This window comes from Acinonyx jubatus, chromosome X (assembly GCF_027475565.1).
Source record: "Acinonyx jubatus isolate Ajub_Pintada_27869175 chromosome X, VMU_Ajub_asm_v1.0, whole genome shotgun sequence".
In the NCBI taxonomy this organism is placed as follows: domain Eukaryota; kingdom Metazoa; phylum Chordata; class Mammalia; order Carnivora; family Felidae; genus Acinonyx; species Acinonyx jubatus.
In genome coordinates this window covers 63,492,668-63,517,613 of record NC_069389.1, presented here as the reverse complement: position 1 = coordinate 63,517,613, position 24,946 = coordinate 63,492,668, and the positions used below count along the sequence as shown (strand labels likewise).

General features: G+C 35.1%; 1 protein-coding gene across 2 annotated transcripts in view; it reads right to left on the bottom strand.

The window, feature by feature from the left end:
• Nucleotides 1-24,349, bottom strand: part of TENT5D (terminal nucleotidyltransferase 5D) — an 86,172-nt gene extending 61,823 nt beyond the window's left edge. For both annotated transcript variants that reach the window (XM_053201411.1, XM_053201412.1), the window contains exons 1-3: nt 24,184-24,349; nt 19,120-19,195; nt 15,691-15,759 (exon numbers count right to left, since the gene is read on the bottom strand). The gene's annotated coding sequence lies outside the window, so the exon portion shown is untranslated. The remainder of the gene's footprint in view (nt 1-15,690; nt 15,760-19,119; nt 19,196-24,183) is intronic.
• Between the last annotated feature and the right edge of the window lie 597 nt (nt 24,350-24,946).

The following is a 24,946-nucleotide window of genomic DNA, read 5'->3' as shown; positions in this document are numbered from 1 at the left end:
CCCCTGTCTCTGCCCTTCCCCCGCTTGCACTCTCCCAAAAATAAATATTAAGAAAATTAAAAGTTGAAATAGAATGTAAAAAACAACAGTAAAAAGGGAATAAAATGGATGGCACAAGGCATGCAGATGGGAGCCAATGAGTAAACCAGACTGGCTCTTACAAATTAAAAAAATTTATTTAAGAGAGAAGTTTAAAATACAGTTGTTAGGTCATAGGGAGACACCAAAGTTTCTGAGTATGAAAGTGACTTGTCAAAAATGATGCCTTTTGTGAAGATTAATCCACAAAAGATGCCTTTTGTGAAGATTAATTAGTACATACAGTGAATTAAACTAAAGGGCAAAAGCCAGGGAGTATGATAACAGGAATGAGAAAGAAGAAGAGTGGGGACATTATAACTTTAGAATCAATTACATTTGGTGATAAATATATATGGGAAATCAGGAGAAAAGAATTAACCAAGAGGACTAGATACATGGCTTTGGTCAAATTATTTAACCTTCTGTGCCTCAGTTTCCTTATCTATTATAATGAGAAGGTTCTCTAGAGTTCATTCCAAATCTAAAATGATTCCATGATTCAATAGCTTCAATATTTCAAACTTGGGTGACTGACTAAGGAGAATGATATACTGGTGGCAGACATTGTTTTATCTAGAGCAGTAGTTCTCAAACTTTAGCCTACATTAAAATCACCTGGAAGGTTTCTTAAACACAGATTGCTGACCCAACCACCAGAATATCTGATTGGGAAGGTTGGAGTAGTGGCAGAGAATGTGCATTTCCATCTTGCAGGTGATTCTAATACTGCTGATCCAAAGACCCTACCTTGAGAATCCCTGGTTTAGGAAATGGGGAAAAAATCCATCGAAATGGAATGTGTATACACTACAATTTGGAATGGTTCTCATGAAAGCACCCGCAAGTATTCATGAAACTATTCTCTTTATCACTGGTGCGTATACTTAATAACTACATTTTGTAAAATTTTACATGAGAAAATGAAGTCACAGAATTATAGTTTCATATAGAGTTATAGTTGCTTCTTCTGGTTTCCATAGCACTTTCTACATATATGTATTACCTAATATTGTTAACACCTCCTATTTTATTATCACATCATTTGCTTTCATGTCTGTCTCTTTCAATGGACCCTCAAGTACTAGAGGTAGAGGATCATCTTATTTCATTCCCAACATCTAATAATTCCTGAAACATATCAAGAAAAATAAAATAATGAGATAGCATTTTTCTTAAAGTAGTAATTTAAAAATGAGATGGAAGCAAAGATTTAGGCAGAAAGATATTCAATGAAAATTAAACATTCAATAAAAGAAAGGTTGGATACATTATAGATAACAGACTGTTAGGCAGAAATTTAAAATCATTTTAAGACTGCCTTTGCTGCATCCAAAAGGGTTTGGATTGTTGTGTTTTCATTTTCACTTGTTTCCATATTATTTTTTAAATTTCTTCTTTAATTGTCTGGTTGACCCATTCATTCATTAGTAGGATTCTCTTTAACCTCCATGCATTTGGAGGTTTTCCAAACTTTTTTCCTGTAGTTGATTTCAAGTTTCATTGCATTGTGATCTGAAAGTGTGCATGGTATGATCTCAATTCTTTTATATTTATTGAGGACTGTTCTGTGACCCAGTATGTGATCTATCTTGGAGAATGTTCCATGAAAAATAAAATAAAATCATTTTAAAAGAGTACTTAATAGTATTGGAAAATGCTCAAGATGTTAAAATTGGATATAAAATGTTACATACTATGATGCAAATTATGAAAAATATGATATACATAATATATACATAGAAAAGTAATACAATATAATTTGGGTTATAAGAAGTATTTTAATTCAATAAAAAGTATATAATAATTTAATCATCAACTTGAGGTTTAGTTGTGGTATATCACATTGAAGTTGAATGCAAAAGTTTTTGCACTGTTTTTATTTACTTCTTATGATCAATAAATGTTTATGAAGAAATTACTCTAGGTAACTATAATGCTAGATGATAAGGACGAACAGTATCCCAAAATCATTTTCTTTAGAATATATTAACTGGTATATAAGGTTTCTTTTTAAATGCTAGATAACTTTATTTTAAATGTTAAGGGTCTATCATATTTCTGTCTTGAGCTTTTGCTGATGTATTTTCTTTAAAAATAATTTTTTAAGTGTATATATTTTGAGAGAGAGAGCAAGTAGAGTAGGGACAGAGGGACAGGGGAGACAGAATCCCAAGCAGGCTCCACATTGTCAATGCAGAGTCTAATGTGGGGCTCAAACTCATGAACTATGAGATCATGGCCTGAGCTGAAATCAGGAGTCAGATGTTTAGCTGACTGAGCCACCCAGGTGCCTCTAGGTGTATTGATGTATTTTCAAAATTCCCTTCATTTCAGACATCCAGAATGGAGTATATCTTCAGAACAAAGGTAAAATCTAAGTACAATTCTTAGTATGATTCTCCTTACATTTGGATTTTTTTTATAATTTCTATTTGAGAACATTTGTGTTTGTTATGAAACACCTCTTTCCTTTTAACCAGGTTAAAGAATGAACAATGTTCATAACCATGAAAAACTTCCGTTTTAATCTTCTTGATTAAGATGTTTCTAACAGAAATGGAAACAGCATTCAAATAAAATAGGATACTATTTGAGCAATCCAAGTGCTCCAAATCACTTGTACCTGTTATTATCAGATAACTGAAGCAAAAATCCTATGTATGTATATACAAGTACATATCTCTGAGTTCCCTTAATAGCACCTAGTGAAAGAAAGTTCTGGCAAAAAATAAGAGCTTAATTAACATTGAGTAAAACAGCATAACTATCATATTTAATTATTACCATTCACTAGTGATAGTAACCGGTGTTTTGAAGAAAAAGAGATTAATAGAAGAAATAAATTCCTGCATTCTATAAGTTACAGTACAAGGTAATGGTCCTCAAGCTTTTTGAGTATAAAGACCTCTTTTTAATACCAAAAATTTCCATGAACCCCACATAACAGTAGTTGTCAAGTTCAGTGTCGCTGACTGAGCAACTACATAAAAATAGTAACTTTCATAAATTAAGTACCACTTTTAAGTAAATGAGAAATTTTATTAAACTATAGTCAATTCTTGTTGCAAATAAAAACAGGAATCACCTGCAATGACAGAGCTCTTGATTCCTAAGGGAATCACCAGTCAAAAGTGTATAGCTTTGGCAAAGATATACATACGATGTATATCAATTGACTATAATAATTTTGAAGTTCCTCCTAGGTGCCAGGCACGATGACAGGCCCAGGTGATAAAAGATAGAGACCCTACCTTCAAAAAGTTTAATATAATGGAACATTAACCAAAAATTATAAATACAGTCAGTACAAAGAATGATATAATTAGATAAGGAGATAGTGAAGCCATCAAGAAAAGGTGCCTATGGATGACAACTGGGCCAAGTCTTAAAGGATGAATTGGAATTACTGGGGTTTAGGAGAAGATGGAATTCCAGGCTGATTGAAAGCCCAAAGCAAATCTACAGAAGTGATAGATATTATCATGTGGACTTGGAGACAAAGCTCTGAATTGGTCCTATAAAATAATATATAAAGCAATTGTAGAATGTAAGGATAAAAGAGATAGGAAGAGGAATTAATCATAAAGGACCTTACATGATTATGTTAAAGGAGCCTGAATCTTATGCTGAAAATAATGAGGAACCATTAAAGAGTTTTAAGCTGAGATGTGGCATAATCAGACTTCTACTTTAGATAGAACTTTCAGGTAGCTGTAGAGTATATGAACTTGAAAAGGATAAGAAGAGAGGTAAGGAAAATATTTGTTGAACAAAATGATTTAATGGACAGATAATCCTGTAATAGTCCCAAAAAGAGAAGGTGTGAGTTTGAACTATGACTATAGTAGTAGGAATAGAAAATAAGGAACAGTTCAATAAATATTTACATCAAATCAGCAGGATCTAGTGACTGATTGAATGTAAAATATAAAGGAGAAGAAGTAAAAGATAAATCCTAGTTTGAGTAACTGGGAAGAAAATGGTGTTTCCAAATGAGACTGAAAATACTGAACGAAGAAGTCTTTTGAGCGAAAAACTGAGGACAATTTTAAATATGTTGAAGTGCCTGTGAGACAGAGCTATCTAGCAAGAGTTGGATGATGAGCAAGTGGTGAGTGTGATGTTCAAGTGAGAGAAATGTGGGCTTGTCATATAGATTAATCAAAGATAAAGTATAAATTAGTTCACACAAGGAAAGAGTGCAAAATCAGAAAAAAATGTGTAAAAGAATCCTGGGAACACCTACACTGAGAGAGTGGAGCGAAGTTCATGAAAAGCATAGATAAAGTGCATTTAAATATACACAAGGAGAGCCAAAAAATATTAAAGAGTGTTATGAAGTAGAAAGTTTCAAAGAGAAAAATGTGATCAATATTGTGGAATGAAGTTGTGCTATCTAGTAAGATAAGACATTTTTAAAATGTTCATCAGACTTAGAAATAACAGTAAGTAGTTTCTGTGGAGTGGAAAAGAAAATTTAGACTCCAGTGGGCCATAAATTCCTTTATTTCTTCAACAGTGATTTATTAAGTATGTTTCATTTGACAAGCATGATACCATATACTGGGCAAAATAACAAAATAACATGGCTGCCTTTCCTTATGTTGCTTTTACCATGTGGGTAGGTGCCTATCTCACCAATACTCTGGACAATGGAGAAGAATAATTTTAATGGGGAATATCAAAAAATTAAGGAAATAATTTGCAACCATTTTCCTGGTTAGAGAGAGGAAATATATTCTCAATTAGGAGGAAGAGAGAAGATTTTATATTTACACACACACACACACACACACACACACACACACACACACACACACAAAACGCCATAATCCTGAATCAGCTGAGCTCCAGGAAAACCAAAAACCTAGATTTTTTTTTTACTTTCTTTCTTTTTCCTCATCTTAACAAATGACAAGAGGAAAGGAAATAGATTTAACATGAAGCTGTATTGGATAGACAGGTTGGAAGATGGTGGCAGTGTAGGAGGACCCTAGTCTCTCTTTGTCCCAGAAATACAACTAGATAACTACAAATCATCCTAAATACCCCAGAAATTGACCTGAAGATTGGCAGAGAAAACTCTACAACTAAAGGTAGAGAAGAGGCCACATAGAAGAAGGTAGAAATTTTGACATGGTTTAGGAGAGAAACAGATCTTGGCCACTGTGGTGGCGAGAGAGCTGCAGTCATGGAGAGTGGCAAGAGAAAGACTAACACACAGGGGAGCTCAGAGCATGGGGAATAAATCCCCATAGAAACTGGCTTGGAAAGGGAGAGGGGCCAAACTTTGTGACTTCTGGCAACCATTTGGGCTTAAAGTCTGGAGTTTTAAAGGTCAGCAAGACAGGCTGGGATAGGGGCTGGAGGGCCCTGTGGTGCTCCTGGAGTGAAGGCACACAAACAACCCATAGACATACAGTGTGGAATCAGTGATCTGAAGAGTACTGGGACACACAGTGGGGAGGTTATATTCTCATTTCAGAGTGTGTTGCAGAGAGGCAGTGTTCATGGAGAGACACCTCTGGGAACAAAAGAACTGGCAGGTGCCATTTCCCTCCCCTGCCCCTCAGCATAAGCACAGGGCAACCTGTGGGAACACGTGTAGCTCCAAAACTTGCTATCTAACTTGCTTACATCAAGCCCTGTCCCCCCATATTCTGGTGGAACTGCCCTTCTCCACCTCCTTTGCTTCAGCCCCCAATGTGGTAGGCCCCCTACCTCAGAGGACTGGCCCAAACCCCTGCCCACACTGCATCTCCTGACTTGGGAATTTTGCAGAGTCTCAGTTTCAGTGGTGGTAGCAACAGGTCTCATTTCAAAAGCAGACCAGATCATGTCTAGTTAAAACATACTACATTTATGGCAGGGACCAAACACTTCCCACAAAAGGCAGAGTACCTCTTCAGACAACTACCCTGAAGGACAAAGCAAAAGGCAGAACACATGCAGCACACATTGGAGACACTTCCAGAAGCACCAGGACCTGGAGAACAGGGGACACTACATGGCAGGGCACTACAGCACCTCTTCTTCATAAGGCCATTACTCTCCAAGATATCTCATTTTATTATCTCCTTACTTTGGAAGTATGCTTTCCTGGGTCTATCTAGTAAACCAAATCTCAGATTCAGCAGATTATATGCATCTATATCCCTATAACTCTTGGACTTTTTCACTAAGAACCCTAGGTTTTCCATATTCTTTCTAAGATAAAGACTTTCCATATTTTCCAGTATTATTTTTGTTTTTCAGCTTGAGTTTCTCCATTTTAGTATCTGTCTTATTCTTTATGGGTAAAAAGCTCCTAGCTACTTCTGAATACTTGTTTTCCTATTAATACCCCTTGTTGTTGTTATTCTAATAAGTGGATTCTTTGATTTCAATTTAAAATTTTTAAATCTTTGGATCTCTCTAGATATTACCAATCTTTACTACTATTCTTTGCTACTTTGAAAATATTTAGGTGCTAACTTGCCACAAAATGTGAATAAAATACTCATTACTTTTTTTTTAAAGGGAAGTCTTATTTTAGCAAGTGTATCCTTCAAATCATTGCTATCCTCACATTTTACTGTCACTCTCTAAAAGCAATCCACAGTATGGGCTGCCTGGGTGGCTCAGTCAGTTAAGCATCCAACTTCAGCTCAGGTCATGACCTCATGGCTTGTGAGTTCAAGCCCTGCGTCGGGCTCTGTGCTGACAGCTTAGAGCCTGGAGCCTGCTTCAGATTCTGTATCTCCCTCTCTCTCTGTCCCTCTCTTGCTCACACTCTGTCTCTCTCTCAAAAATAAACATAAAAAACTTAAAAAAATAAAAGCAATCGACAGTAAGGGATAATGATAGCCAACAAAAATACTGTTATAGAAGTTTACATTTAGTCTGGGAATCCCTTTTGAGCTGCTATTATTATTAGCTATTATAATTATGTTTGTAGTTGAATATATTGCACTGTGAAGTAAAAAAAAATTGCCTTAATAACCATCTGACTTCGAGCAATTTTTTTACATCTCAAGCCTAAATTACTAGGTGGGGAAATAGTGCAATGCAACAATAGCAAGTATATTAGAAAGTCAGGAGGCATAATGGACTAGATATACTAGATATACTAGAGCAGGATATATATATATATATATATATATATATATATATATATATATGTTATGCATATATATACATATTTTTAAATATTTTATTTATTTATTTTTGAGAGAGAGAGAGTGTAAGCAGAGGAGGGGCAGAGAGAGGGAGACAGGAGACAGAGAATCCTAAGCAGGCTCCATGCTGTCAGTGTAGAGCCTATATGGGGCTCGAACTCACAAACCCCAAGATCACGACCTAGTCTGCAATCAAGAGTCCGACACTTAACCCACTGGGCCACCCAGACGCCCCAAGCACTGGATATATTTTAGCATTTAGATGGACTGTCTAGAAATTCTGAATTTTAAAATCCTCAGTAATCTAGGGGCAACTGGGTGGCTCAGTCTGTTGAGCGACTGACTTCAGCTTAGGTCATGATCACGCGGTTCTTGAGTTTGAGCCTTGTATCAGGCTCTGGGCTGACAGCTCAGAGCCTGGAGCCTGCTTTGGATCCTGTGTGTCTTTCTCTGCAACACCCCCCAACCCCTGCTCATGCTTTCTATCTCTCTCAAAATAAATAAACATTAAAAAAGTTTTTTTTTAATTCTCAGTAATCTAAAAATACAGGTTAAAAGAGTTTATATTTATATTTTTCTTAGATGTTCTTTTAGTCTTTTTTATTTCATGTCTTGGAAGGATAAACGCTATTAGAAATTCTCTCTCGTACTTTTTTTGTACTTTTTTGTAGTTTATGCTGGATTTGCTTAATGGGTGTTTCATAATCACCTGTAAACAAAGAAGTTTAAACTACTATGCATAGCACATTTAACAACATCAGAAAACACTTTAAAATAATGAATAAAACATTTTGTAAATCCAAAAAACCTCTTGGTATATTTGCGACTCCTCTGGAACCGTACTTTCTTAAGGTATTATTAATCTCTGTACTATGTCAAAATGAACTAAGAAATATAAAATCAGAATTCTAATCAGAATTGAACTGTAAATATGAGACACATTTTAAAATTCACAACAAAAGGGATCAGCTTACATTATGATTAACATCACATAAAAAATTACTGGATTGTGGTTATTTCACAATAGCTATCTGGGTGTAAAGGTATGACAGGTTTTAGGTTTGGGAATTATAAGACTGATACAGATTCAAATTCCAGCTATGCCACTCAATAACTAAGCAGTCATGGTTAAATTACTTAAATTCATGAAGTCTCACATCTTTTATTTATAAAATGTATCTAATTTTAGTATACATGGATGCTATGAAAATTAAAAAGAGAGAATGTACTATGTAAAGTACCCATCGTGGTACCTTAAACATTACAGTCTTCAATAAATACTGAAAGCAGCATGATCTAGTAGAAAAATAATATTATAGTCTTGGAATCCTAATATATCAGGGCTTGAATCTGAGTATTTATAATTTATCAACTATGTTACCATGAGTAAGTTGTCTAATCTTTGTATCTTTGTTTTCTCATCTATAGTGAGGGCAACAATGATAATATACTTTACATGGCTATTCAATGATTAAATAAGAAAATACACAGTGAGCATTCAATAAAGCATTCATTCTCTTACCTTTTCTCAAAAATCAAATAGAATGTATAGCTATCTCTTAAAAAAATAGAATGGAATATTAAGAATGAAATCTTGCCATTTGCTACGATGTGGATGGAGCTAGAGAGTATTATGCTACGTGAAGTAAGTCAGAGAAAGAAAATACCATATGATTTCACTCATATGTGGAATTTAAGAAACAAAACAGATAAAAATAGGGGGAAAAAAGAGGCAAACCAGGAAATAAGACTCTTAACTACAGAGAACAAACTGAGGGATACTGGAGGGGATGTGGAGGGGGGATGGGTTTAATAGGTGATGGCGATTAAGGACTGTCTGTACTTGAGCACTGGGTGGTATATGTAAGGCTTGAATCACTAAATTGTACACCTGCAACTAATATTGCACTGTATGTCAACTAATTGGAATTTAAATAAAAAATTGGAGAAAGAAAAAACTGCATATCTGCTATGTCACTATAAAAACACTTAGCTCTAGGTGAAGGGGATTAAGGAGTGAACTTGCTGTGATGAGCACTGGGTGTTGTATGGAAGTGCTGAATCACTATATTGTACACCTGAAACTAATATTACACTTCATATTAACTAACTGGAATTTAAATAAAAACATAAAAAATAAAGACATTTAGCTCTTACGTCTTTTGTGATACAAAAGGATAACTGAGAAAGTCCTTATCAAAAAAATGAAATAATAAGCTATAGCCAAAAATGCCGTTTTTAACCTTGTTTTGTAAAGTACTACTACTTTAAATGAATTTTACTAAAAGGACAAAATTCTAAAGTTATCTGTACAATAAACAATATTAAGATCTATATTAAAGCCAAAGAGCTAGAAAAATAAGGCATTTTACTATTTTCTCAATAAAAACACTGACACCATTATTATGGTTTCATAATACATTTGTGGAATAAATTCCATAAGGAAAGCACTCATTCATTCTCCCTCTCTCTCTCTCTCTCTTTTTTCTTCCCCACCCCTCCTACCACTGGAACAATCTATTCAGTAGTATAAATAATGACACTGACAATCCTTTCAACTTTTCTTAACATACCTTGAGAAACTATTAAACAGTGCAAGTGAAACTCATGAAATAATCATTGAACCCAATGTCTGCCTGAAGAGATTTCACATTAGCTATGACACAACATATTGCTATGACAAAACAGAGTATAGTGACAAAAGCAACAATTACTATTACAATTATTCTACTGCTGCTGCTGCTCTTAACAATAAAATAATGACTCCTATCTTTTATTGAATATTAATTGGGTTTCTTGTAGTCTGCTAAATACCTTTAACTATTTTGTCTCAGTTAATCCTCACAACAACTGTATGAAGAATGTATAACCACCTTTGTTTTATAGATAAAGAAACTAACTTTCCAAAAGGCACAGTTGTCAGTCAGGATATAAAAACCAAGTCTAACTCAGGGTGCTCATGTGGCTCAGTTGGTTAAGCCTCTGACTCTTGATTTTGGCTCAAGTCATGATTGCATAGCTTGTGGATTTGAGCCCCTTGTCCAGCTCTGTGTTGACAGCATTTGCAGAGCCCACTTGGGATTCTGTGTCTCCCTCTCTCTTTGCCCTTCCCCCACTTGCGTGTGTGTGTGTGTGTGTGTGTGTGTGTGTGTGTGTGTGTGTGTGTGCACTTTCTCTCTCTCTCAAAAATAAATACATATTTTATTTAATTTTTAAATTTTTTTAATGTTTATTCATTTTTGAGAGACAGAGAGAACAGAGCGTGAGCTGGGGAGGGGCAGAGAGAGGGAGACAGAATCCAAAGCAGGCTCCAGGCTCTGAGCTGTCAGCACAGAGCCTGACACGGGGCTTGAACTCACTGACCACGAGACCATGACCTGAGCCAAAGTCAGATGAGCCACCCAAGTGCCCCTCAAAAATAAATAAATATTTTAAAAAACAGGTTAACTCTAAAGCCCATGGTTTTTAAAACTGCCTCCTAATTTCTCTAGGAATATTTGTCTTAGACTGCTACAATAAATATATAAAACACCATAAATCTTGTTTCTTTTACAAATTTTTAAAATAAAAACCAAGACATGGAAATTTATGCAGTGGATGATTCTGATGTTTCTTACATAAAAATGAGAATATTTACTCTGTATCAGACAAGTTTTCTTAATATTAAGAGCACCACTAATTTTACCATTAACAAACATAAAAAGTAGTTCAAAAAATTGGAAATATAATTCCTGGTAATTCTTTTCTGATCCTACAAAAAATCTTTTAAATGTTTATTTAATTTTGAGAGAGAGAGAGAAAGAAAGAGAGATTACAGATTACATAAGAATCACTAATATTAGGAATTTCTGGTATAGGAGAGGATAATGATAAGATGTACCAGGGCTAGCATGTTTTTTAACAACATTCAAATCATATCTTGTCTCATATCGGTAATAAGTTACAGTAAAGACTAGATTTGGAAAGGAGGATACCTAGATTTTAATATTGACTCTAATACCGTCTGTGGGACTTGCCAAGTCACCTCACCACTTTGAAACTTTAGTCTCCTCTGTGCAATTAAAGGGTTGGACTAGGTTATTAAGAACATTAGCATCCCTGGGACACCTGGGTGGTTCAGTTGGTTAAGCGTCCCACTCTTGATTTCACCTCAGGTCATGATCTCTCAGCCTGCTTGGGACTCCCTCTCTCTTCCTCTATTTCTGCCCCTCCCCTACTCTCGCTCTCTCAAAATAAGTAAACTTAAAAAAAAGACCCTTAGTATCTCTAACTTTATATGAGTTTATTCTACAAAAACAGAAGGTCAGCTATCTTAAGGACACTGCACAGAACTACTTTGCTCAATTTGGAACTCTCTTCATTATCTTTTTCAGTTTTATTTCAACATGTAGAGCTATTAGTGAAGAGTTCCCTTGGTTCTTCTAATATATATGCCTTTATCACAAATATCCAAATAAGCTGACTATTTCTCTGTAACCTCCCTGAACATACACTATCAAATATCACACACAAATGATATTTCTCCCATATCACGTGCAACCAACAATCTGCATTCCTCCTAGTAACTTCCACAGACTAAGAACTTGAGTTGAACTTTATTTTGTACTTTAAGAAAAAAAAAGTCACTATTTACTGAAACATATTTTCTAGTTCTAGCTTATATCAAACTGAAAATTCATTTTTATACCAAAATTCAGCTTTAAATCACATACAGTTAACCAGTCTGAACAGGAACCAACACTACCAAAATCTAAAATTAATGATTCAAACTATCAAGATATTCTCCAAATGTACCTGAATCAAAATAGTATTTCTTTTGGTTCAAATGCCTTAATTGGATTTTTTCACCCTTCTATTAGAACTGTGTGGTAACTGATAGCCCATCCAATAAGATATTAGCTTAAAATTCATTCAAAAGAAAAGAACACATCTTTCAATACCCAAAACAAAAATTTTATTCACAACTTATAAATTATCTCATTATTCATCTGCCCATTGAGTTATTTAGCAATAAGATCTTATTGCAGCATTATTGCTATTGTTTCATATTAAGTGCAAACTAAAAAAAAAATGGTGTCGCTATAGGCAGTACAGTAAAAGCTGTACATTTGTGTTTGCTTATATGTAAGATAGTTTAATGAAGCCATAAATATCAACCAATAAACCAGGGACAATTGATTTCTCAGTCTCACTCATCTGGTTCTGGACCTTCTAAAATTATTTTAATATCACACAGCTCTAAACTATCTTTTATTTTTTTATTAATTTTTTTAATGTTTATTTTTGAGAGAGACAGACTGAGTGTGAGTGGGAAAGGGCAGAGGGAGAGAGAGGGAGACACAGAATCTGAAACAGGCTCCAGGCTCTGAGCTGTCAGCACAGAGCCCGACGTGGGGCTCGAACTTTGGAATGGCGAGATCATGACCTAGGCTGAGTCAGATGCCCAAAGGACTGAGCCACCCAGGCACCTCTCTAAACTATCTTTTAAAGACTGACATCTCTAATCTCTACTACACAGGACAGAATTAACTAGGAAAATGTTACTAAGATATTACCCTTGATATCCTTATTTGATTGGTAGCATTTTCAGTCAGTGAAAACATGCCATAGAAGAAACAAGAAATACATTACTTAACTACATAAACACTAGAGTTTCATAGTCTCCCAGTTAGGATTTAAAGTGGGGTGGCGCCTGGGTGGTGCAGTCGGTTAAGCGTCCGACTTCGGCCAGGTCACGATCTCGCAGTCCATGGGTTCGAGCCCTGCATCGGGCTCTGGGCTGATGGCTCAGAGCCTGGAGCCTGTTTCCGATTCTGTGTCTCCCTCTCTCTCTCTGCCCCTCCCCCGTTCATGCTCTGTCTCTCTCTGTCCCAAAAATAAATAAAAAACGTTGAAAAAAAATTTTTTAAGTGGGGTTACTGACTATACCAACACAGACATACCCCTGGAGTGTAAATAGGTATTAATCTTTATCCCTATGTTTTCAATCATGTCATTCTACCTATCTGGAATTACTTTCCTTTCTCCCATGGCCTACCCTAATCTTCTAAGTCTGATGTCTTCCATGAAACCTTGAGCATTCTAGTCAATACTGATATCTTCAACATCAAGCCAGTGTTGCAAAGTTAACACTTAGTGTTCTCTAATTGTTCAATATATGCTGGTTTGATTTCCACAACTGAATTATAACTTCCTTGAGGACACATTCATGTCTTACATTTCTTTTTCATCCAGAGTTGTGGGAAAAAGAAGGTATCCAAAAATGTTCATTAATTGATTAGATTCAACAAAAACATCTCCTATTACTACATTAGTACAAAGACATTAGGAGAACCTTTCTCCAAAAAAAAAAGTTCCCAAAGAGTAATTAAAACCACAAGTCTGCTTCATGAAGAAAACTACTGATTTAATAAAATCAGTGTATTCTTTGTGTATAATGATATCAATTTGTCCTATGATTATAAGCTTGAAGATAGTTCTTTGCCCATTCAGTTTTAGAGAGGACAAGTATTTAAAAGTTCTTACTACATCTCTATGACCAAAATGCTTCAGACACAGTTAAAAAATAATAAACCAGGACTTGCTTCCTGTAACACTTAACTACATGGTATTTTGACAAGGTCTTCTTTTTTAGTCATTCACAACAAAAATTATCTTTTGTGGTGGGGGTGGATATATTTCTCTTGAAAGGTATTCTAATCAGAAGGACACTTCAATATATGATATTTAATAACTGTAAAATTACAGGACCATCAATCAACTAACTTATACCATTTATAAAGATATCAGGGTCATAAAATGAGGAACAACTTTGCGAGCACTAAAATTAGTTAATTTTTATCATTGTCAGAACAGAGATACCTGAGATTCATAAGAGAGTAGTTTCCACTGCTAATTCTGTTGGAAGCTCATTCATGCTCAGTTACTGACTGGTATCAAAAGCATCTAATATGTATAAACATAAATAATCTGCTATTTGTATTGAACAGGCAGTTCTCAACTTCAGATATATTCACTTAGAGAGAGATTATTTTAACAGACATGTTTGTCTGCTGAAAATAAGAGTTTCTTGTCTTCTCTCTTCAGCTAATTAATCTTTTCCAAATCTCTTACTCTCAGCTAATTAATCGTTTACAAATCTCTTACTCCTCAAATATTTGCATATGTTTCCCAATCACAGACATGTAACTGGTTATGAAGTCATCTCTCTGAATAAAAGAAATAGCTCTAATTTAAAAAGTAATAAAACCTTATCAATATTAAAAATGTACTAAGTTTCAACTATATGCAAGGAAATCAGTTGGTTCCAGGGGTCACAAGTCATAAGTAATAAAATGACCTGGTCCTAAAGAAGGTTATAAACTGAATGAAGAGATAGGCACACAGATAAAAAGATAATAACAATTTATATAGTAACCAAAGTTGTTTATCGCAGTGATTACTAGAAGTGGTTGTATCACTCTGATTGACACCAAATTTCTAAACGGTAACTTTTTAGAAGTTGATAGATTTCTAGTAAATATTAAAAAAACATGAAGTATTGGAACATTTATACATTCATGCACCTGATGTGGTCCCTCTTTGCCTAATATAAGACTATTAACTAAATCTTCACTTAATTGAAGTGTATCCTATGAATTCCAGTTAACTAAATCTTCACCTTAAAGTTGCACTGTATCCAATGAATTCTAGTAAACCCTTCTGAGTCTAAGTATAGAAATCTCAGTTGAGCTTGAGATTCCTTGATCAGGCATGACTTTAAAGTATTCTAAAGGGTTGGTACTAAGGATGAATATGAGAATGAGTAAAATAAATAAAAAATAAAAAATTAGGGAGGGGCACCTGGATAGCTCAGTCAGTTGAGCATCTGATCCGATTTTGGCTCAGGTCATGATCTCACAGTTCATGAGTTTGAGCCCTGCATCGGACTCTGTGCTGACAGCTCAGAGCCTGGAGCTTCTTCAGACTCTGTGTCTCTCTTTCTCTCTGCCCCTCCTCTGCTCACGCTCTGTCTCTCTCTCTCTCTCTCAAAAATAAATAAACATTAAAATTTTTTTTTTAAAAATTAGGGAAAGGGTAATAAGAAAGGAGAAAGGAACACTAACAACTACTACTGCTTTAAATAAAAAATGAAGAACTATAAAATAATAATATAATGGAAAATATGCTTATCAAATATATGCCCATAATCTTTCTTTCCTTCCCTCTATACAAAGTTGAACTTACTAAAACCATACTTTATTTATTAACATAATTGTCAAAGGGAATTTTCAAGATGATCCTTTCTTCCCTGTTCATAAATACATATTAAATGAGGAGTTATTTGAAAGGTGAAATAAGAAATGAAAGGCTAAATTCACAACAATCTAATGTATGATCTTTAGCAAGTTCCACAACCTCTCTTTTTTCCTCCAAGTCATATATTTCTGCCTCTCTAAACTTTGTATCTTACCTCCAGTTATGGTAACTTCAGTTAGATAGATGTGAAATATTCGGTGATTTCTTTTATAAAGAATTAAATCTGAAAAAAGGAACAGGCTATTAATTTTTATGTAGTCTGGATCACTGCCTAGATCTGATTAAGCTTCAGCTTAGGACAAATGTTAACTTTCAGTGTATCTCAGCTACAACTAATCAATAATGGTCTTATAAATGCGAGGTTCAGAGAGGAGGAAAGCATGTGACAAACCTTCTTGACCAGAGCTACGCAAATCAAACAGGCAATGAACCTGATATACTCACACTTCGTATACTTTTGCGTGGTACATTGATCTTGCCCTGTAGTCTTTCCTTTTGACTGAATAAGAGCATAATAAAAGCCACCCTGGATTAGTTCATCCAGCTCAGTATTCTGTTTCTCATAATATCAGTTGTGCAGTTCTAAGCACATAGTAGGCAATCAATATTTCATTAAACTGTTTTTGAAATAAGCAGGCATGTCTGACTTCTAAAGCATCCCAAATAAAAGCCATAAAATGCTTCCATCAAATGCATGCAAATTTAACTCCTTTTTGAAACTTCATTTCCAGTATACAAAACCTTTTTAACTACTTGTCCACTTATCTTAAGATAGATATTTCTACCCAATGACCCAGTAATTCTACTTTCAGTATATACCTTAGATAACTCTTGCAAATGTGTACAGCATTATACAGTTAGTTACTGCAGCATTTCTTGTAATTGGGGAAAAAAATGAAAGCAACCTATAAATGTCCATGAAGAGGGAGTAGATAAATAAAATGAGCCATATTTGTATAATAAATTATTACATATACAAATGTAGATACATCAACACGGGTAGATATCAAAAGTAATGTTTGATAAAGGGTACAAAACCTAGACATATACTAATATTTATGTAAATTTAAAAACATAAATATATGGTATATTTTATTTTATTTAAATGTTTAGTTTTGAGAGAGACCTAGAGTGAGAGCAGGGGAGGGGCACAGAGAGAGAGACAGATAGACAGACAGACAGACAGACAGAATTTGAAGAAGGCTCCAGGCTCTGAGCTGTCAGCATAGAGCCTGACGCAGGGCTCAGACTCATGAACTGTGAGATTATGACCTGAGCCGAAGTTGGATACTCAACCAATCGCGCCACCCAGATGCCCCCAAAATATTGTATATTTTACTTGAATGCATATTTATGCGTGGAAAAGGATACACATAGTACCTCATGAAAGTAGTTGTCTCCAGGAGGGAGAGCAGAGAATAATACTAGTGAGCGTGGTCAAAGAAGACTTCAACTTCACTATATTTTATTTACCTGGTTTTAAAAAGAACTGGAAACAAATGGGACAAAATATTGACTATTGTAAACTCTTGGAGGTGGAAACATGGATATTTAATATATTATTATTTATAACCTTTATATTTTAAAATTTTCTCATATAAATACATTTTCTTGGGGCACCTGGGTGCTTCAATTAGTTAAGCACCCAACTTTGGCTCACATCATGATCTCGCAGTTTGTGAGTCTGAGCCCCATGTTGGGCTCTGTGCTGACAGCTCACAGCCTGCAGCCTGCTTCAGATTCTGTGTCTCCTCTCTGCCCCTCCCCTGCTCACACACTGTCTCTCTCTCTCTCTCTCTCTCTCTCAAAAATAAATGAACATTAAAACATTTAAATTTTTTTTCTTATAAAACATACAAAGAGAATCATGTAATATTGAGAGAATATACTATAAAATTATTAAAAACAAACAAAAAATAAATACCTCCCTCTATCATCGAGTAGGCTGAGTCACAGGAAGATCGCCTACTCTTTGTTGCTCAAGATCCTAGGAAAAAATTCATATTTACTCTACCCATACACTCCACCATTTATGCTGATTCAATCAACATGTGCCCATTCTTTCTAGACAGAAGAATATTAAATAGTCCATTCTGATCAAAGCCCTTCTGACACTTTTTGTAACTTCTTCTCTGACCCATTTCTTTTCTTTTCTTTTAAATGTTTATTTTTTTTGAAGAGAGAGAGGGAGGGAGAGAAAGGGAGAACAGAGGAGGGGCAGAGAGAGGGGCACACAGAATCCTAAGCAGGCTCTAGGCTCTGAGCTGTCAGCACAGAGCCCAATCTGGGGCTCGAACTCACAAACTAGGAGATCATGACCTGAGCCGAAGTTGAATGCTTAACCTACTGAGCCACCCAGGTGCCCCTCTGACCACTTTATTGACATTAATTCTTTCTCAAGAAGTGGTGAATAGAAATGCCAAAATTTTTCCACGCACCAAGGTACCATGCTTTTATATCAGTATGATTTTCTCCTTTGTTTCAAATACCTTTCTTGATGGTTACCTCTTTATTTAGGGTGTTTTGGCTGCAGAAGACATTACTAAGCTATGATTTCTGAGAGCCTCTATTTTCAGTATTTTAACATTCAGAATAATCTCATTTAATCCTCATAATAAACCTAGGAAATAAATATTATTACCCCTGTTTGTGCGAATGAGGAAATTGAAACACAGAGATTAAATAACTTGTCCAAAATAATCAGCTATTAAATATAGGAGCCAGAAATTCAAACCTAGCTCTGAATGACTCTAAATGTCCTGCTGTTTCAAAAGCCTCCATAGAGAAAAATTTTACAATGACTTCAAAACCCCTGTCCTGGATCCAATTTTAGCAATTTTAGTAAAACAGTTCAAAATCTAGAGATGTTATTGTTGCATTTGCTTTTGCCACAGTTATTCCTAAAAAAGAGTAAGCTTAAAGATGTTTTGTGGTTATTGCTGTTGTATGTCTGTTGGTTTTATACATAAGGCAGCACTAGCTGATGTTAGAGCTAGAGTACTGGTCCTTAATTAGAAATTTTATCCTCCAGAGGATATTTGGCAATCTCTGGAAACATTTTGGTTGTCACAACTTTGGAGGTGGGAGGAAGCTGCTGGCATCTAGAAGCCAGGGATACTGCTAAAAGTCCTATAATGTATAGGACAGCCCTCCAAAACAAATGAACTAACCAGCCGAAAACGTCCATAGTGCTGGTTGAGAATCCCTGACCCAGAGGTAAGAATTATGGGCCACATTATAGATGATTTTGGGAAAAAAATAACATGCAAAAATAATAGAATTTATGTTAATTACATTGGAATTAAAATAAAAAAAACTTTAAAAGATAGAATGTGCATACTAAAATATAGAGAACTCAAAGGATTTACAAAGCATGCTCTGTACTAACCAGTTACCAGATAAATTTCTAAAACCATAGGAATGACTGACAGAATTTTGACTTGAAATTCTACAACTGGTCTATGGTGAGAAAGTAAATAAAAGCAGTGTCTAGAACTAAGTGTGTAGGTGCTGTGGTCAGTAAAATGGGATATAGGAGTACAGAATAGTAGCTTTTTAAGAGAGCAAGCACTTTGTTTTTCACCTTGCCTTCACTTGTCCTTCTGATAAAAGTCTCTTATTTTTGCTTTTTCTTCTCTTGAGTTTTCTTCAAATAGCTCCTGTATGGTAAAATAAGAAAATAAGAAATAAGAAAAAGGCATATTAAAAATGAATTTCTTTATAAGCATTTATACCTATATTAAAGAATTTCTGAATTATACAACTCTCAAAACTACTTTGGAATCATCCCAAAGGGGAAAGCATCTCTAATAATAATGGAAAATACTTTATTCTTTCTCATGTCACTCATTAAGAATCAATCGACTCATCTAATGATAAGATATAATTGTATTGATTATTCACATTTTAAAAAGGTTTCCTGGCAAAAGCAAATTTTAATGTCTTGAGTGCTCTGTTATAATCAAAGCTTTCCAGAAAAATTCTCTTTCTGATAACTATATACTACAATCACCAAATATCACCATTTGTTATTAAAATAACAATGAAATCTTAGGAATGATCACTTATAAAGGTGGTAAATATATGGATGTATTTTTCCTAATTATCCAAGACTTTTTTCTGTTTCTATTCAGTTGACTCTTACACTCAGCTTCTTATCTGGTCTCCTTATGTTTATCTCTCACTTGCTAATCACAAACTGGATATTTTTCAGGTCACCTATTGCAGCCACTCAAACCCATCTTCTTGTCTTTAAACTTCTGTTCCTACCTCACCTTCTATATGTCTCAGATAATAGAGCTTTACCTCTTCTGTGCTCTAATTTCTTTATTCTGTCACTTGAAGAGTTATAGACTAGGAAACCCAGGAGACAAATGATAACAGCCTAGGGAGAAACTTTTTCCATTGTGAGCAAAGAAAGACCCTATGACATGGATGGAGCTAGAGAGTATTATGCTAAGTGAAATAAGTCAGTCCGAGAAAGACAAATATATGATTTCACTCACATGTGGAATTTAAGAAACAAAACAAATGATCACAGGGGGAGAAAAAAGAGAGAGGCAAACCGAGAAAGACTCTTAACCATATAGAAACAATGGATGGTAACCAGAGGGGAGGTAGGGGGAAGGATTAAATAAGTGATGGGGATTAGGGAGGACACTTATGATGAGCACTGGGTGTTGTATGTAAGTGTCGAGTCACTAAATTGTACACCTGAAACTAATATTACACTATGCTAACTGGAATTTAAATAAAAACTAAAAAAAACCCCAAAAACCAAAAACTAAAAAAAACCCTTAGATTCTACCTCTCTACAATTTCTAAAAAACTGAATCTTCTTATAGAAACCAGAAAGACTGCTGACCAACTGGAATATCTGTTCATTTTACTCCTATACCCAATGGGCACCTAAAGTATAGAAAGCAAGAAACAGAAGTGGTCTAATGATTCCTACTTGCCAATCTGCTATATGCATTCAAAAGTACTGGATTAGAAATCAAGGAGTCCTGAACTGAATATAGACTCCATTTGCTCAAAACTTGCTTGGACAGGGTCACCTGGCTGGCTCAGTTGATCAAACATTTGACTCTTGATCTTGGGGCTGTGAGTTCAAGCCCCACTTGGGTGTAGAGCTTACTTAAAAAAAAAAACTTGCTTGGGCAAATCATATGATATCTCTGAGTTTTGGTTTTTAATTTTTTCTTTTAATTGGTAAAAAGAGGATCATAATGCCTGCTGAGGTTGCCTTACATTACTTTTAAGTATCAAATGAAATGATGTATAAGAAGCATTTCGTAAACTATGAAGTTGCATCCACATTGAGCTATTTTAGGCAATGCAGGATATATGTTACTCTATATTACAATGTTCATTTCAATTACACAAACAGAGGCAAAATACAGACTTCTAAGACCTGTTCCAAATTTATTCTATCAGAATCTATAGAGATGAGTCCCAGCCATCTGTATTTTTAACAAGAACACCAAACTTTGAGAAATACTACATATAGTACACCATTCTCATTCATAGTGTATGAGAGTTTACTTCATACTTCAGTGAAAGTTTAACCAGATTTACCATTTGATTTTCTGATCATCTTGAAACCATTTGTTAAAATATGACAAAAATGCTGTGTAGTCACAAAAGAACTAAAATTAAATTGAAAAAAATTAACTAATTTAGGTTTTAACTGCAATTTTTAATAAATATTTTTAACTTTAAAAAGCAAAGCTTGTTCTTTTTTAACACAGATTGTAAACATAGTTGATTAACCATGAATATAACTCAATTTACAGTAGGAATTAGTATAATTTACATTAACTTTATTTGAATAATATCAAATTTTAATATATTCAATAGAGGCTGAGTTAAGATAGTATATTGGCTCTTTATATCTCAATTATCATAGTAAAAATGCACAGCTATTTTAAAACACATTAAGTATCCATAATGAAATTTACCACATCCGGGTTTATCAATATGTGACTAATGTTGCTTTAGTTAAACTTTCATATCTAGAGTTAACTAAAATCCAAAAGAACAATTTGGGAGGTCCAATACTTGCCATCTTTATCATTATAGCCCTGTTCAAAGGGTGAAAGGAGAACAAGGTAGTTGCCTATTTAGGTGAGACAGAGTTGGAGGTATTAATCTGATAGAGTGGAAGAACCAAAGCCAAGATCCAAGATAACCCAAAATAATAAGAAATATAAATACAATAAACAATAAATGAGGGGTGCCTGGGTGACTCAGTCAGTTGAGCTTCCAACTTCAGCTCAGGTCATGATCTCACAGTCTGTGAGTTCGAGTCCCGCATCAGGCTCTGTGCTGACAGCTCGGAGCCTGTAGCCTGCTTGAGATCTGTGTCTCCCTCTCTTTCTGGCCCTCCCGCTGCTCGTACTCTGTCTCTCTCTCAAAATAAAATAAATACATAAAAATTAAAAAAAAATAAATGAATAATAGCTCCTAGGGTGAGAGAGTAAAATTATATTGTTAAAGATTATAACTGACTTTAAAAAGGTTAACTTTAATCATCTCTATAATAAAGTAAACATTTCCAGATTTCATCCTAATATGTTAGGAGAGTTAAGTAAGTTATGGATCTTAAGTGCTTAGAGTATGTGTTAATATAACACTAATATATTATTAGAGTCTATATAACCTAGAAGCAACCCAGATATCCATCATCAGAATAATGAATGGGAAATTACAAAATGTTCATATAGTGGAATACTCTACAGCAGTGAAAATGAATGAACTATGGTTACAAGCAGTAATACAGACAAGCAACATTACAATGAATTACAAAAGCAAGTCAAAGAAGAAAAAGCAGTATGATTTACACAGAGTTTATGCACAACTAAATAACTTTTGTTATTTGCACAACAATAACTAAATATTGTTCAGGGATATAAAAACTATGATAAAATTATAAAGAAAAGCAAGGAAATTACATATAGATTTGAGACAGCAGTTGCCTCTAAGGAAGGAAGGAAAGGAATGTGATCAGGGAAGGGGTACACACGGGAATTTAAAAGGAATGGTAGCTTTCTTAAATTGGGTCACAGATGTTTGCTGTATTGCTTTTGTTTATTCTATACTCATGTTTTACAAATATTTTATACATATTCAATATTTAATGAAAACAATTGAAATTTGATGTCTTTGCTTTCTATATTTCTTTGTAATAAAAGAAGTTTATGATTTTAAGACATTTCAATTCCTTGCTTCAGCAGCAGCAATTATACATATACTTTAAATACTTCTATTACTATGTCTAAAATCAAAAAATAAATTATAAAGCTAACTTTAAGACATAAGATATCCAACAAAAAACCGGGCAAGTTTTGGAATCAACATTAGTTCACAACTCATAACAATTTCTTAATCTTCTAAGTGGTTAATCAATCAAAGATACAGGATATGCATTTTTTTTACTTAACATGGACAACAATAACAAACTTCTTAATTGTAAAAATCTTTATATCCTAATTCTACTAAAAACCCTAGTCTATCCTAAAGATTCCTCTCTTAAGAAGTTCTATGCGATGCAAAACACTTTAAAAACACTTTCTTTAAAGGCTTATTTTATAGGCTATGCACATATAACTAAAAATAACACAAAACATGGAAATTCTGAAGCTTTAGTGAATTGTTCTGGTCTACATGTGGATTTATTGTAAGAGCTATGTTAATACATATTAAGCATATAGGAAAGAACTTATTTAAAAATATTTTTCATTTTCATACAAAAAAATAAAGTTCTCAAACAGTGAAATGCAATTGCTTATCTAGCATGGAAAGTGATGAAACAACAATGAAATGTGCCATTTTTTTTTGTCTCTATAAAGGTAAACCTTCATCTGAAACATATAGAAACAGAGCAGGATCAAAAAATAAATATAATCTTTATATAGTTTCATTTATGTAAGTGGTTTCCAAATTGTACTTTCCCCGAAACCATATATTCCCCCCAAAAAGGTTTTTCCAGCATCAAGCATTTATAATTAGGTAACAGTCTGGACCTTATAGGACCATTTTGGTGCACCAGGAAACCATCCTAAAGATAAAAAGACAATAACGTATTCATTATTTTCCCACATATTGAAATTTTAAAGATGAGAAAAAAATTAAAGCCAAACTTATAAAATTCCTCAGAAATAGAACAATTATCCTAGCTATTTTTTTTCCAAAGCAGATCGTGGAATTTCCAAGAGTTTTAAATCGAAATGCAGCGATACCGGTAAAGATCCCCCCTTCCTTCCCACAAATCTAGAGATGGCGTCTAATAAATTACCTTTGGATATTTTAATATCGCATATAAAACGCCGACCACTTAGTGGTTCAGTTAACCTGCCACCGATTATATTTTGGAAAGGTTTCATAGTAATTTTCGTAATTTACACCATCTACTGTGAAAAATAAGAATAATCTATTTTGTACGAATTTATACTTCACAGCAGCTTCACCTCTTAAACCTGCGCTTACTTATTTTGTCCTCCCCTTCTAACTTAAAACTTTAAGGATCATGATCCTTTTTAAAAGTTCAACTGAACCTCACAAATCAAAATTACCAACCCCGCTAATCCCGCAGGCCCTCATTTCATACGGTTATACATATTTTTAAAGTATTTTAAAAGCCCTATACCTTTTCCTTCCTCCGTAAGACTTAAACTCTGAAAACAGAAGTGAGGGGCCAAGGATAGTGCGAAATCTGTGGAAAGAGTTGGGGTGGAAGATTAAGTAGAGTTCGGAGTACAACAAAAGAAAGAACTAGACGGTTAGCCGGAGGACGAAATCCGTTAGGGGCTGGGTTAAGAACACAAGGGGGAGGGGCATAACCTCTAGAGCCCGCCGACGCCCCCAAGCGACTGCAGCCCACCCTAACAGCCTCTCTTGGAGGCAGCCATTTTGGCATTATACAAGCTCCGCCCCTCAGTCGCAGACCGCTCCAACCCCCCCCATGCCCCGCAGGCTTTGCGCGGAAACAGGAAGTGGGACTGCGAATCTGGGAGCTTGGGGAGCAGCAGGTCGGAACCAGGGCGGTACCCTGAACGCTCTCTTATGAAACTCGTGTCACTGCTTTGGGCTGTCGCCTCACGAGAAAAGTTGTGGGCCCATGTCGAATATGGAGAGTATCCTTTCCCGTCTGAAAAGCTGCTGCCAGGGTTTAGGGAATGGGAGAAGGGCAGGGCCTGGTGACCTTTTAGGTCTAGTTGTGGAAGGATGGGGGCACTGATGCTGGTTGATAGGCGCCGGTAACTTTTGTTTGTTGTTGCTGTTGTTTTCCAGGTAGCCGCCTTTATCCAGGAAGCGGGACTGCTTTGGCGAGAGTCAGAGGAGTAGGGGGACTGGCTTGAAATGATTCTTGAGCGTGAACCCTTGTCGTTCAGGGCTGCTGTCACCTGTCC